The sequence below is a fragment of the Octodon degus genome, unplaced genomic scaffold, assembly GCF_000260255.1.
Source record: "Octodon degus isolate 3935 unplaced genomic scaffold, OctDeg1.0 scaffold00224, whole genome shotgun sequence".
Taxonomy (NCBI): domain Eukaryota; kingdom Metazoa; phylum Chordata; class Mammalia; order Rodentia; family Octodontidae; genus Octodon; species Octodon degus.
The window spans coordinates 293231-305978 of record NW_004524800.1 but is presented as its reverse complement, the minus strand read 5'-3'; the positions used below and the strand labels follow the sequence as shown (position 1 = coordinate 305978).

Below are 12748 nucleotides of genomic sequence, written 5' to 3'. Positions count from 1 at the left end.
TATCTGACCCCTGACCTCTGGAAAGAGACTGTGTTCACCAAGTCTCCCTATCAGGAATTCACCGACCATCTTGTGAAAACCCACACCAGAGTCTCTATCCAGAGGACTCAAGCTCCAGCAGTAGCTACAACATAAAGGGTTTTTATGCAAAAATAAAATGAATTAAGTCTGAAAAAATATATATTCTTCTCATTAAAAAAAAAGCTAGGAGTACATGTATGTATCTGAGGATGTCTGTAGCAGTAGAGCAAAAGAGAGTTGCAAGGGGATTTAAGTGGAATGAAACATCAGGGACAAGATGGGCTGCTTCTTAAGATTTAGGACAATAATGTTAGCTCCTTCACAGCATCAACTAAGCAATTTCTTCTTAATAAAGTTGACTTGTTCTTTACTTTCTGGAAATGGAGAAATTAAATTATCTGGCTTGTAAAGACCACTTCAAAAGTACTTCACACACAGATTAACTACAGAGCCACAATCCGGGCAGAAGATAAATCAAATACAGAATGACTCTGACAAATTTCAGAACATGCAACAAAAACTGAGAGGGACAGAACTTGGACACCAGCCATAAGCAGTGAGTCAAGATCTCTGAGGGGTTGATGCAAGCAGGATTCTAAATCAAAAGATAAGCAATGCTTTTTATAAAGAAAATAATCTTCAGAATCAAATCCCCCACAAGAAAACAGTAGGGACATAATGCATTATAAAAAGCATTTCAATATATAAGTAACACAAGCAGCTGGTAGATATGCAGGGGCTGAAAAAGTTGTTTCTCAAAGTTCAAAAACTGGGAAGAGTTTGAGAACTAAGTCATTCCCATTCCCACTATCATGGCATCCACATGATACTAATATACATGGCTGGAATTGCTTTTGGTCTTACATGTATGATACCAATAGGTAGCTCTTATTGTCAGCTTTTGGTGACATGATCAGTTGTAGTGGCATGCTATCTGTCAGTCAGGTTAAATTTGTTTAGGAAAACTTTATTTTCCATCTCATTACCTTATTTTTATGTGTAAAGTAAAACTCACAATATTCTTAATGCATGACATTGACACCGGAGAAAGCAGCCTGGCCTTTCCCCATACTTCGACATGGTGTTCTTGTCTGAGAAAGAATCAAAGCTTGACTTCCAATATGTGTAACTGTGGAGATTTTTCCTAGGATTTCTGGAGAATAAATAGATGGCAGGAGATAATGATTGGTGATAGAACAAGAGAAAGAGATTCATTCTGTGTGACAAATTAGGATATCTCAGTTGTCACATGGATTGTATCTTGGCCAGGTTATGAACTTGAAGTTACTACATATATACATGTGAGTAGCTAAACATCCTAATCCTCTCTAGTGCAAGCTAGTAAGTGTCATGAAGCATGGAGCACCTGACAGCACACACACAAGCACAAATAGCTTCTTCACTGCTCAGCCTTTTCTCTACCTTTGCTCAGGATACCCGAAAACTATAAATCATACCTATTTTCCCATACATTTTAACAGTGAGACCCAGAATGGAATCCCTACATAATATTTTTTGTGGTACCAGGGATTGAACTCAGGACCCTGTGCATGCCAGGCAAGCACTTATTGTACTGAGCTATCTCCCTGGCCCTGTACATAATATTTCAAAAGAAAATGTGTAACTATTGAACTAATCACAAAAATGCATGCAGGGCCAGGGAGACAGCTCAGTGGCATGTGCACCTGGCATGTGCAAGGTCCCAAGTTGGATCTCCAGTACTGGAAAAAAATGTATGCAGCTCTTCACTTGCATGCAAGTTCATGGACTCACATTCTGCCATCCTGATCTTAACAGACAAAATGTGAAATTGCTCTCTACCTTCTTCCTCTGTCATGTTCTTTCTTTTGAGCAAAGTAGTGTCCACTGAGGAAAAAAAATAGGTTTCTTTACTTCTAGACTGAGCAAACCAACTGTACTGCTGCCACTCTACAAGAATCATGCTATCTCACAACAGAGAGTATCTGTAGATGATAACATTGGCTTGTTTATTTCTGATAAAAAAAAGTTCAACCCATGTGGCTTTTCTTAAAAAGACTGCAAAACTAGATCATTTATTAATTACTTTCAAACATCCTATGTCTTTTTTTTTACTCAACACAATTGCTATTGATTCGTTGTGTAGGCATTGTCCAATAGAACTTTCTTAGACAATGTAAGCATTCCATATCTCCATTATCCTATACTACAGCCATTAGTTGCATACGGCTGTTGAGCATTTGAAAGGTGCTTAGACGGACTAAGAAACTGAATTTTTAATTGTGTTTAATTTTAATTAATTTCAATTTATAATGCCATACATAGCTACTGGCTATCATTTTGCAGCTCCAGCAATTAGATTATGTGTTTCATGAAGACAAGTATATTAATCAGCTTTCCCATTGCCAGACACAATACCCAACACCAAAAACTTAAAGGAGAGGTTTAATTTGGCTGAGCTTTTAAGGGGATTTTGTCCATTGTTAACAGGCATCTAGGAAGTAACATCATGGCAGAAGAATATGATGGACAAAAGCTGCTTGTTCATGGTGCTAGGGTAGCAGAACCAGCGAGGAAGGGGCAAGGGGCCATATATAGTAACCAAAGTTATGGTCTACCCACATATACCCAGACGTGTGGTCCATGAATCCCCTGGGCAATGCCGGCCAATCAAGTTAACACAATCAAGCTTAACCACCACACATGTTATTACAATATCTCTGTGAGGCTTTATCTGTAGTGCCTCTACATAGTGGCAGCCAATGAATACTTTATTATTGATTAATCAGCCTACTGTTTGTTTGTATTTGGCTCTTGGACAGGTATCATTGGAAGCTACACAATAAAAGATCAAGTGAGATGATTGCTAAATATCAGCATGAGAAAGTAAACACTGAGAACTGTGTAAGTAAAGGAGAAAAGAACATAAAAGATAAGACATATCAAGTTTATACTTCGAGTCAAATAATTTACAGATGTATGGTTTATTTATTTATTACAGAGCCTACCGGGTCTCACTACACAGATTGGACTCATAGTGATCCTCCTGCTTTCAGCCTCCCACGCACTGGAATTACAGGAGCACACCACCCTGCCCAGTCTCAGTCTCTGTCTCATAGTTCCCCAGGGATGGGGGCAGGGCTGGCATGGCATGCTGGGGGTCAAACCCGTTCCCTGCAGATGTAAGGTCTTTAGAATGTTATTTTACTTCACTGACTCTCATACTCCTCATCTACACAGTTTTCACATTTTAGCTATCAAGAGTTGTGGGGGAAAAGAATTGTTGTAATGGTGAAATGACACAATGTGTATTAAGTACTGTAGAGATAAATATATCGTTATTTTTTTAATTTATTTTTCAAAGCCGGAAATTAGCCGGGCAGCAACAGTTTAGCACAAGTAATTAAATTCTACACAGTAAGCACAAACCCTATTATCTCACCCAATAAACCTTTTATTTTACTCATTTATTCAACACATCAAAAATGATCTTGTATGCTTTTCATCATCTGCATAACAGTTTTGCCAAGACTAGCCACCAAGCCCATGATCCAATAATATTTTATATAATAACAAAACTTTTCACTATGTACAGTGTTCCTACAACCACACAATCAACTCCACATTGGCCACAGCACTGATGCAGACTGTTCTCAGTGTTTATCACAGCAGCTGGGGAGATAGCTCAGTAGAATAAGCACCTGCCTTGCAAGCACAGGGTCCTGAGTTCAATCCCCAGGACCGCAAAAAAGACTAAGTATCACAGCAATGGATGTCTTTGCTTTTGGCTCTGCCTTCCTCACCAAAATGGTCAACCATCACTGCAAGGGATGGCAAGATTCTAGACGATGATACTTAGTGTGAGAAACAGCCTTCACAGTTTGAGATTGATAGCTAAGGTTAAGAATATGAGACTTATACTGCTGCTTCATAACCAAAAGTAGTGCTGCCATAGGACCTATTCATATTTTAATGATCATCCAAGTCTTCTCATTTCAAGGTAAAATTGAAACTTACAAAAAAGAGAAATAAAATAGAATGTAAAAAATTAATATCACTTTTTAAAAATTTCTGGACAGCACATATTTGAAATCCAATCAATATGAAGTAAATAGCACATAACAAGTAATAAACTTGAGAGGAAAAATGGTAAAAAAAAAAAGCAGGATTTAGATTGTAATGAAGCCCTGCCTTCATTAAGCAAGGCATACTAAAATAGTTTTCCATTTTACTTGCCAAGTTCTGTAAGGTCATAGGATGCAACACTGTGTAGATTTAAATGTCCTTCATAAATTATTTAACCCCTTTCTGTTTTACAAATGAGGGACTAAAACTCAGAGAAGGAATATGACTTTCCAAAGGGTCCATAAGCCAGTCAGAAGCATATGTTACTACAATTTGGGTATTTCTCATCCAAAATGCTTGAGTCTAGAAGTGTTTCAAATTCAGAATTTTTTAAATCTACAAAGACTTCCATATATTTTACTAGTTGAGTAATCTTCATGTGAAAAATCCAAAAACCCAATGTCCAAAGTGCTTCAATATCTAAAATGCATTGCTTAAAACATTTTGTGTTTTAGAGCATTACAAATTTTGGAACATTTTAGATTTCATATTAGGGATATTCAAAGTGCACAGTGAAAATATGTATGAAGTATGTTTGAAAACTATAGTGAGCATTTACATTCTAAAAAATAATTATAGTAAAAGAAACATTTCCATTAACCCCCTCAAAATATTCCCCTTCACTTTGAATACACTTATCCCATTGTTCTTGCCACTTTCTTTAATAGTTCTGCAAGTCTTCTTTTGTGAATGGTTTTCTTTGGGCTATTGTCATGACTGCTTCAATGTCATGAATTGATTCAAAATGTTTACCTTTCATGGCCATTTTGACCTTTTGGAAGAGCCAGAAGTCACATGGTGCCAGATCTGGTGAATAAAGATAGATAAATTTGCACAATAGAGATTTCACAAGCCTTTATTTCCATTGAGTGGCATTCAACCACAGCAGCATTCACTGTACTTTCTTTTATCACATCCAGTAAAGAAACCCATGAAAGAAGACTTCCAGAACTGCTTCAGAAATTTGCAAGAACAATGGGATAATTGTGTTCAAAGGGACGAGGAGTATTTTGAAGTGGGTTAATAGCAATATGGCTTTTACTTTATTCTTCTTTAATTTAAACATTCCCTGTATATTTTAATCACTCCCCCACGAAGTTAAGAGTCAGGAAATACAAATCTAAGTACTAGATTTTCTTTTTCATATTCAAATCACTTAAATTCATATGTATATTTCTCTCATCTGTTAGGTCAGGCTAACAGTGACCTAACAAGGTTATTTTGTGAATCAAACAAGAGAACATCCATAAAACACAAAACTTTTGTTTTGGATATAAAGAGCAAGTTCAATAAGATAATTTTCTTCTTTTTACTTTTTTGGTGTAGGATTATTTTCATTTAGTCATACTATGGCCATATCTGCTCCCTGGTAGTAACTCCAATAATATTTTTACAAAATGAGATGGAGATAAATTTGGTCAATAGAATTTCAGGAATAGCATTGCCTTGGATTGGAAGCCTACCTTGGTAAATGACTAAAGTAAATGATACAGCTGATCCTTTTCAGTCATCCTCCCACAGAGAGAGAGACACACACAAAAAAACACCTGGACAACCATGGAGCACCAAGACTTAGGTTGAGAAATAATTACTCTGAACGTGGTGTGGAAGAAGTATGTTATTTTGATCTTAAAATATGAGAGAATATTAAAAGAACTAGCAAGGTAGAAAGACTCTGGGTTTAAAAGACAGGCTAATGAAATATAGTTGTGACAGCTGACATATGGTTAAGGATGGCAATGCCTCTAGTGCATGTGAGTGCAAAAGGATGTTTCTTGCATTGGTACAATGTAAATTATTCCCCATAACTTCTAAAAAGTTACCGTAAAAATCGCTATTTCTTAGAAATGCATGCACAATAAATTTATAATGAAATACTTTGTACAAGTGAATTATATGGAGGAAATCTGCAGTTTTAAGCTTAAAGAAAGGCTTTGCCCTTCCACAGGAATGAATCTGGCAGAGATTCATTCTAATTATAAGCAGATTTGACAATTAGGTTGCACCTAACATCTTTGGCATTAATATCTAAAGCTTTATAAAATACTCACAGGCTGCTTCAATTGAGTTCATGCCATTTAGACCCTCAGCTACCTCACTTCAAATGTGATTAAATTTCTGGAGACTAAGTGCATCAGTATTTAAGGTACAGTATAGGGTCAAATGTGGAATCGAGGGCATTACCCCTAGAGATCTGAAAGTCAGCGATCCTTACCAATCCCAAGGAAAGGGACAAAGTGTTTTCTTCAGAGTTTGCTCACTAACTTTAGAAAATGGAAAAGCAATAGTCAAACCCTGCCTTAATTCCTTTCTTAATGATCTTTTTAAAGGGACAATTTTAGGTAACTTTTGATGCTAATTTTCCCCCTAAAATGATATTATCTTTACTTCTTCATCATATGTATATATCATTTAAAACTCCATAGGGTCAAAAACTCTTTGATCTTTCTCTTTCTACCTAAAAAAAGGTCCCTGAACAGAGACAGAAGGAACAAAAAATTGACATGATGTACATCTATAAGAAAAAAATTCTTTAGCATCGCATCTCTGATTCAGTGCATCTTAAATTTACTGTGGATGAGAAATATTTTAGAAAAATGTATACCTTCCTTAATCCCCATCATCGAAATTATAATTAAATCTGGAATAGCACTAAAAATTCCACATTTTTTTTCTGGTGCAAACAGAGGCCTTTAATACTGAGGAAGACCGTGCAAAGTGACAAGTCTTCAGAGAGTGGTGCCTAGCCGGTCTCCTGATGGACCTTTGAACCCCAGCCAGTAACAGAGTAAACTGGGGGGGCTTACATTTAGGTTTGTCCTGAAAACCCAGGCATAGCGGAGGCCTAGAGGCCCGAGGCCTCCCCATCCCTCCATCCTGTCCCCTCCATCCTTCACATGCTTTATCCATCCCCCCTCCTCCCTTCTCTTGCCTTCCTCAGTTCTTCTCTCCCCTTCCATTTCTTCTCCATCTTCTCCCTGCCTGTATACCTATCCCTATCCTGAGTCTCTACTTTGTCTCCCGCTGTGTCTTCTGGCTTGGCCTCCACGGCGTGTAGACAGCAACAGGGCCTCAACCCAGGGAGCACTTGCTCGCATTGTTCCTGTCATAGGGCTGCAGGGCACCACTGGAGGCCGTGCTCCCATCTCACAGTCTCTGGACACCCTACTTTGAGCAAGATGTCCCAGGACAGGTAACTGAAAGCCTCATCCACATTTGTGCTGGATTTGGGGCTTGTCTCGAAAAATGAGATTCCATGATCTTAAGCCAGCTTGCTTGCCCCTCCTTCTGCACCTTTCTCTTGGCTTCCATGTCACACTTTTTGCCCAACAGGAGGTGCTCCACCCTAGCCAAGGCATTTTCTCTGATGCTCTTCATCCAGGTCTGAATATTCTCAAAGGATTTCTCATTGGTAATGTCATAAACCAGTATGATGCCCATGGCTCCACGGTAGTAGGCAGTGGTTATCATCTTGAATTGCTCCTGGCCAGCCGTGTCCTAGACTTGCAGTTTGATCTTCTTCCCCTCTATGTCCACAGTGTGAATTTAAAATCAATTCCGATAATGGAGATGTACATGCTGTTGAAGTTGTCCTCCGCAAAGCGAATGATCAGACATGTCTTGCCCACTCCTGAGTCTCCAATGAACAGTAGTTTGAAGCGGGGGTCTTAGGCCTTGGCCATGGTGACCTGGGTAGGAGCAGAGACCCTGGGGACAGCAGCGGGGGAGAGGCCGGTGCATGCCCTACATTTTTTTAAAAAACAAATCTGTACTTGATTCTTATACAGACAGCAGCTTAGTCAGCTTGGACTAGCATAACCCTATAGACTGGATGGATGACTTAAAAAAGAGTAATACGTGTGTCACATTTCAGAAGGCTAAGTCCAAAACCAAGACGTTCACAGTTTGGTGTTCTCTTCAGGCCTCCCTTCCAGCCTTACAGATGACCATTTTCTTGCTGTATCCTAGCAAGTGTTTTCTGTCTTCCTGAACATTCCTGTTAACTCTCCTTCTCTATGATAGCAGTCTTACTAAAATGAGAGCCCAGCCTTATGACATCATTTAATCTTAATTCCCACTTTAGAGTAATCATCTCCATATATAGTCACATCGAGAGGGGTTCAGCATATGAATTTCAGGGCAAACACAGTGACGTTCATAGCATATGGGCTATGAACTTTATTGGAAGAATAATGATAAATGGAATGTGAAATTTGCAATATAGTAGTCACAAATATAGTAGTCACAGAAGGCATAGTGTGCAGACTAGAGGCTACTTACGCAAGAATAAATCATAGAAAGTAATTAAAATACTGTTTTCATAAAAATTCAAGGTATAAAGGAAAAAATTAGTAAGTACACTCAAGGAATCAACAGACAAATGCCAAATAGATTTAATAACCATAAAATATATCGCCCAAATGAGGACATTTAAAAGTAAAGCAACTGTAGCATAAATAGAAACTATCCTAGGTAAACTACCCCTTCTGGTTATCTTACAGATGCCTTCTTCTAAAAAGTTCAGCAATAAACCCAATTTTAAGAGAGGAATCAGCTTACTCCATTTACCTTTATTGTCCAACTAATATTCTATTTCCTTTTAGGCTGATTCATCTGACTAATATAAATGCTACTTGACAGTGTATGTGTAAAAAGGGTGAGAAGACAGGATGTGATGAAGCATGGAACTATTACAACTCATTAACATCTTAGACTGAATTGGTCTTCTGTATTAACATGGCTCAGTTGAGACTTCCTTAAAAGGGTATAGGAAACTTGTACTTTGATAGTGGAGGAATAAAAAGGTTATATATGAGGAAGCTGAAAGTCCAAGTATTTAAATGTCTTAGCCAAGTTCATATAGTTCAAAAGTAAAGAGTCTGTCCTCAAACCCATAACTCTTGACTCCTAGCAGGGTGTATCTGTTTTATTCCAAGATCTTTACAAACTAACATTCCTAGATGATTGTCAGAGATTCTGGACGGCTAATGAATATAATAAAAGCCACAACTCTTAACTTGTGTATTGGCAAAGCAATGTTTTCTCACAGAAGATATCCACACTCTATTCCACTGAACATGTGTGAATAGTAGGCTCAAAATCAAAAGAGAATTAACGTTGCAGATAAAATAAAGGTTTCTAATTATCTGGCTTTAGGAATATCAGTCTAGATTAGCTAGGTAAATCAAAGGTAATGACAAGGGCATTTAAAAAGAAAAGGGTACAAATTAAAGTCAGAGTGAGGTGACATGAGAAGGACTTGTCTAGCCACTACTGGTTTTGGAGATAACTGAAGGGTCTATGAGCTAAGGAATGTGTATGGCCTCTAAAAGCTGAAATGGCAAGGAAAAAGATTCTCCAGTGTAGCTTTCCAGGAAGGAATTGAAGCCTGTTGATACCTAGTTTATCCCACTAAAATCTTTTTTGCACTTCTGGAATCTGACTCCAGAGCTCTATGATAATAAATTGTATTAAGACATTATGTCTATGATACATAATCTAAAGAAAACCAATACAATGCAGCACAAGCAAGTCTGGAGAGGGAGGTGAAGGGGAAGGGCAGGGCAGGAAGGGGGTTGGGAGGGCAAAGTATAGGAAGAAAGAAGAGAAAGAGAGAGAGAGGTCCTCAACGACACATTCTCCCATAACCCATTCCCTTCAAGTAGACCTCATCTCCTAGCTTTCCATCAACTAGCCAAAATGTCATTAAACTATGGATCCAACATGGATTAATCTATTGAGGGAATGAGAAACTTCATAATCCCATCACATTCCAAGTCTCACCTCTCAACATTGCTTTATTAGGGATCATGCCTTTAAAATACAAGTTTTGGGGGAACAAAATATTCTTCTCAGTATGTCTTTCCAAAAAGAATCAGCATTTTAAAATCATAACTTCAAACTGAGTAAATAAGAGAAACAAAAAAAAATGTTTCCCCTCCAGACAATTTTCCTCTGAACAGAATATCTTTTCCTGTATGACCCAAGGATGATTTTGGCAGTGACTTGCACAAGCATGAAATTCTATATACTCTGCATTTATTTTTCTATTACTTGATTTCATGGAAAAACAAGAGTGTTAACCAATTACAGAGAAAGCTGACTCTGAACTCACTTTTCCCAATTGACAATCAGATTTTCAGGGCCAGGGCTTCAACTGTGAATACATTTCACTATCTGAGATAGGAGTTGAGCTCTCACAAAATACAAATCCTTAAAATATCAAAATCCTAATAGTCTTTTTTACTACCTGGAACACTGTAAAAAGAGCAATGTCTTATCAATATGCAAATCAATAGCCCCCAAAGCAATTTTTCCTCCACTGGCTATTAAAGCAATTGGATGACTGACTCATGGGACCTAACTGGGATTTTCATCAAACACCCTGTCTCTCACCTAAATGAGTTCAGTTCCTTCCAAGATCTTAAGAGCTAACATCCACAGCAGGGAAGAACAATTAGCCAATTCATAAAGTAGGGTGCAGTTGACACATTTGAAAGGGAAATAGTTTGTTACTTTACATAAGAATCTACAAGTTGATTTCAAGCAAGATCAGTTTTACATAGAGTATTCAGCATTACATAGACATTCCTTTTGTCTTAGAGAGTTATGGCTGCATAAATACCCTAAGTAATACAATTAGCATTATCAAAACAATATAAAATATGGAAAATCCATTTTGACAGTGATATCATCTGCCTATCATACTATTCTTTTTCCATTTCTTATAATTAAATCCTCCTTCCTATGAAAATCCCATTCTGTGTAGTTTGAATGAAACTGATTCAACCTCCCTAACCTTCAGAGCACTCAGCTGTTATGTGAGCCATCATACTCTATTTTTCTAGTGTGAAAGAAATTTGGAAGTTTTTCAGAATCAAAATAAGATGACTTACATGAATCCAAACAACCACCACAACAAGTAGATAAAGTTAGGAGGTTATGACAAAGGTTTCATACATATGATTGTCTGATAGAAACTAACAAAAAATGGGCCAGCCAAATAGCTCAGTAGATTAAAGCACCTGCAAGCAGGTGCAGAAGCCTCGGTTTCAATCCCTGGCCCTGCCATGCTGGCCCCTCCCAGGGGCATGCTGAGATGGCAGTTGAGACTGGGCATCATGGCTCATGCCTGTAATCCCAGATCTTGGGAGGCTGTAAACAAGCGGATCACTACGAGTCCAATCTACATTGCGAGACCCTGTGCACCCTGTACACCCTGTCCTAAATACCAAAAAAAAAAAAAAGAAACTAACAAAAAAAGACTGTTAGAGCCACAAACTTGCACAAAAACCACTGCAACCCTATATAAAAAATCTGCAAAAACCTCTGTCAAGCTACTGTCTACAAAACCTGTTTGATGTCATTCTTGTCATTAATCATTCTGACCAAGGATTATTTTTCTTTCTTTCTTTCTTTATTTATTTATTTATTAGAGAGAGAGAGAGAGAGAGAGAGAGAGAGAGAGAGTGGTGTGTGTGTGTGGCCAGCTCAGCCCACCAGGGGGCGGGGCTGGCTGGCATGTGGTGCTGGGGGATCGAACCGCGGTCCCTGATGCTTTGCTAAGCTTGTTCTAAGTAGGTGCTTTAGACCACTGAGCCATCTCTCCAGCCCCAAGGATTATTTTTCAAAATATCTGGTGTAATCATCTTCATATTTGTCTTTCAAAAATTCCTCTTTCCTCTGTCTCTTTTATTTTTTTCCAATTTGGTGGTAATAGGAAGTCAAAGAAGGAGGAAAACGTCACATTGAGCTATATCCCCAGACCTGTTTAATTAATTTAGAGGCAGTATATTGCTAAATTGCTCAGTATAGACTCAAGCTGCAGCCTCAGTTTCCCACAGTGATGAAATTATAGTTATATGGCTATGCCACTATGTGCCTCAATCTCTTTGAATGCACCAATACTTTACCATGGCATAAGTACTCCCATTGCAATGTTCTACTATTGACATTACAATTCTATTCCCAAATAAATATTATTCTTTGTTGCATTTCTCTCTCTGCTTTTTAAAAAAATTTAGACTGATACTATGCAATATGGTTCATTCAGTGATATGTGGCTGAAACAAGGGGGAGTAACGAGTATCTCCCCTAATAGATGACATATAAGCTATAGGAGTGAACACGTTTTTAAATTCTCTACATTATAATCTATAAGGACTATAAAAACCTGTACCCATTGTGGAAGTATTTCTAGGTATATGGAGAAAGTTTACCCAAGAATATAAGCATAAAATTAAAAAAAAAGAGTTAAAAGACAAAGTAACAAGACCCAGTCCTAGCCCAAGGCCAGTGAGAGTGTGGGACAGCTTCCAGCTAACCTGTGCCAGTGGGACCTACTCTTCCCAGGCCAGAAGCAGCATGGGTGAGACCCTCTTCTAACCCCTTGGGACACCCACCACCACTCCACAGCACCTACCCTACCCCACCTGACCAGTAGGAATTTCTGCCACATTCAGGAACCCACAAATACAGTCCTACCCCAGGCCCAGTGAATGTGTGGGAGAGCTTCCGGCTAATCTGTGCAGGTGTGACCTGCTGGTCCTAGCCCAGGCACAGCAGGGGTGACACGCTCTTTCACCCTCTTAGGACACTTCCCATCACTCTATACTACCCCTCC

The 12748-nt window shown here is 38.4% G+C and overlaps 1 pseudogene; it reads right to left on the bottom strand.

Annotated features, from left to right (window-relative positions):
• Window positions 1-7197: 7197 nt before the first annotated feature.
• On the bottom strand, window positions 7198-7808 carry LOC101565597 (annotated as a pseudogene).
• Window positions 7809-12748: the final 4940 nt, after the last annotated feature.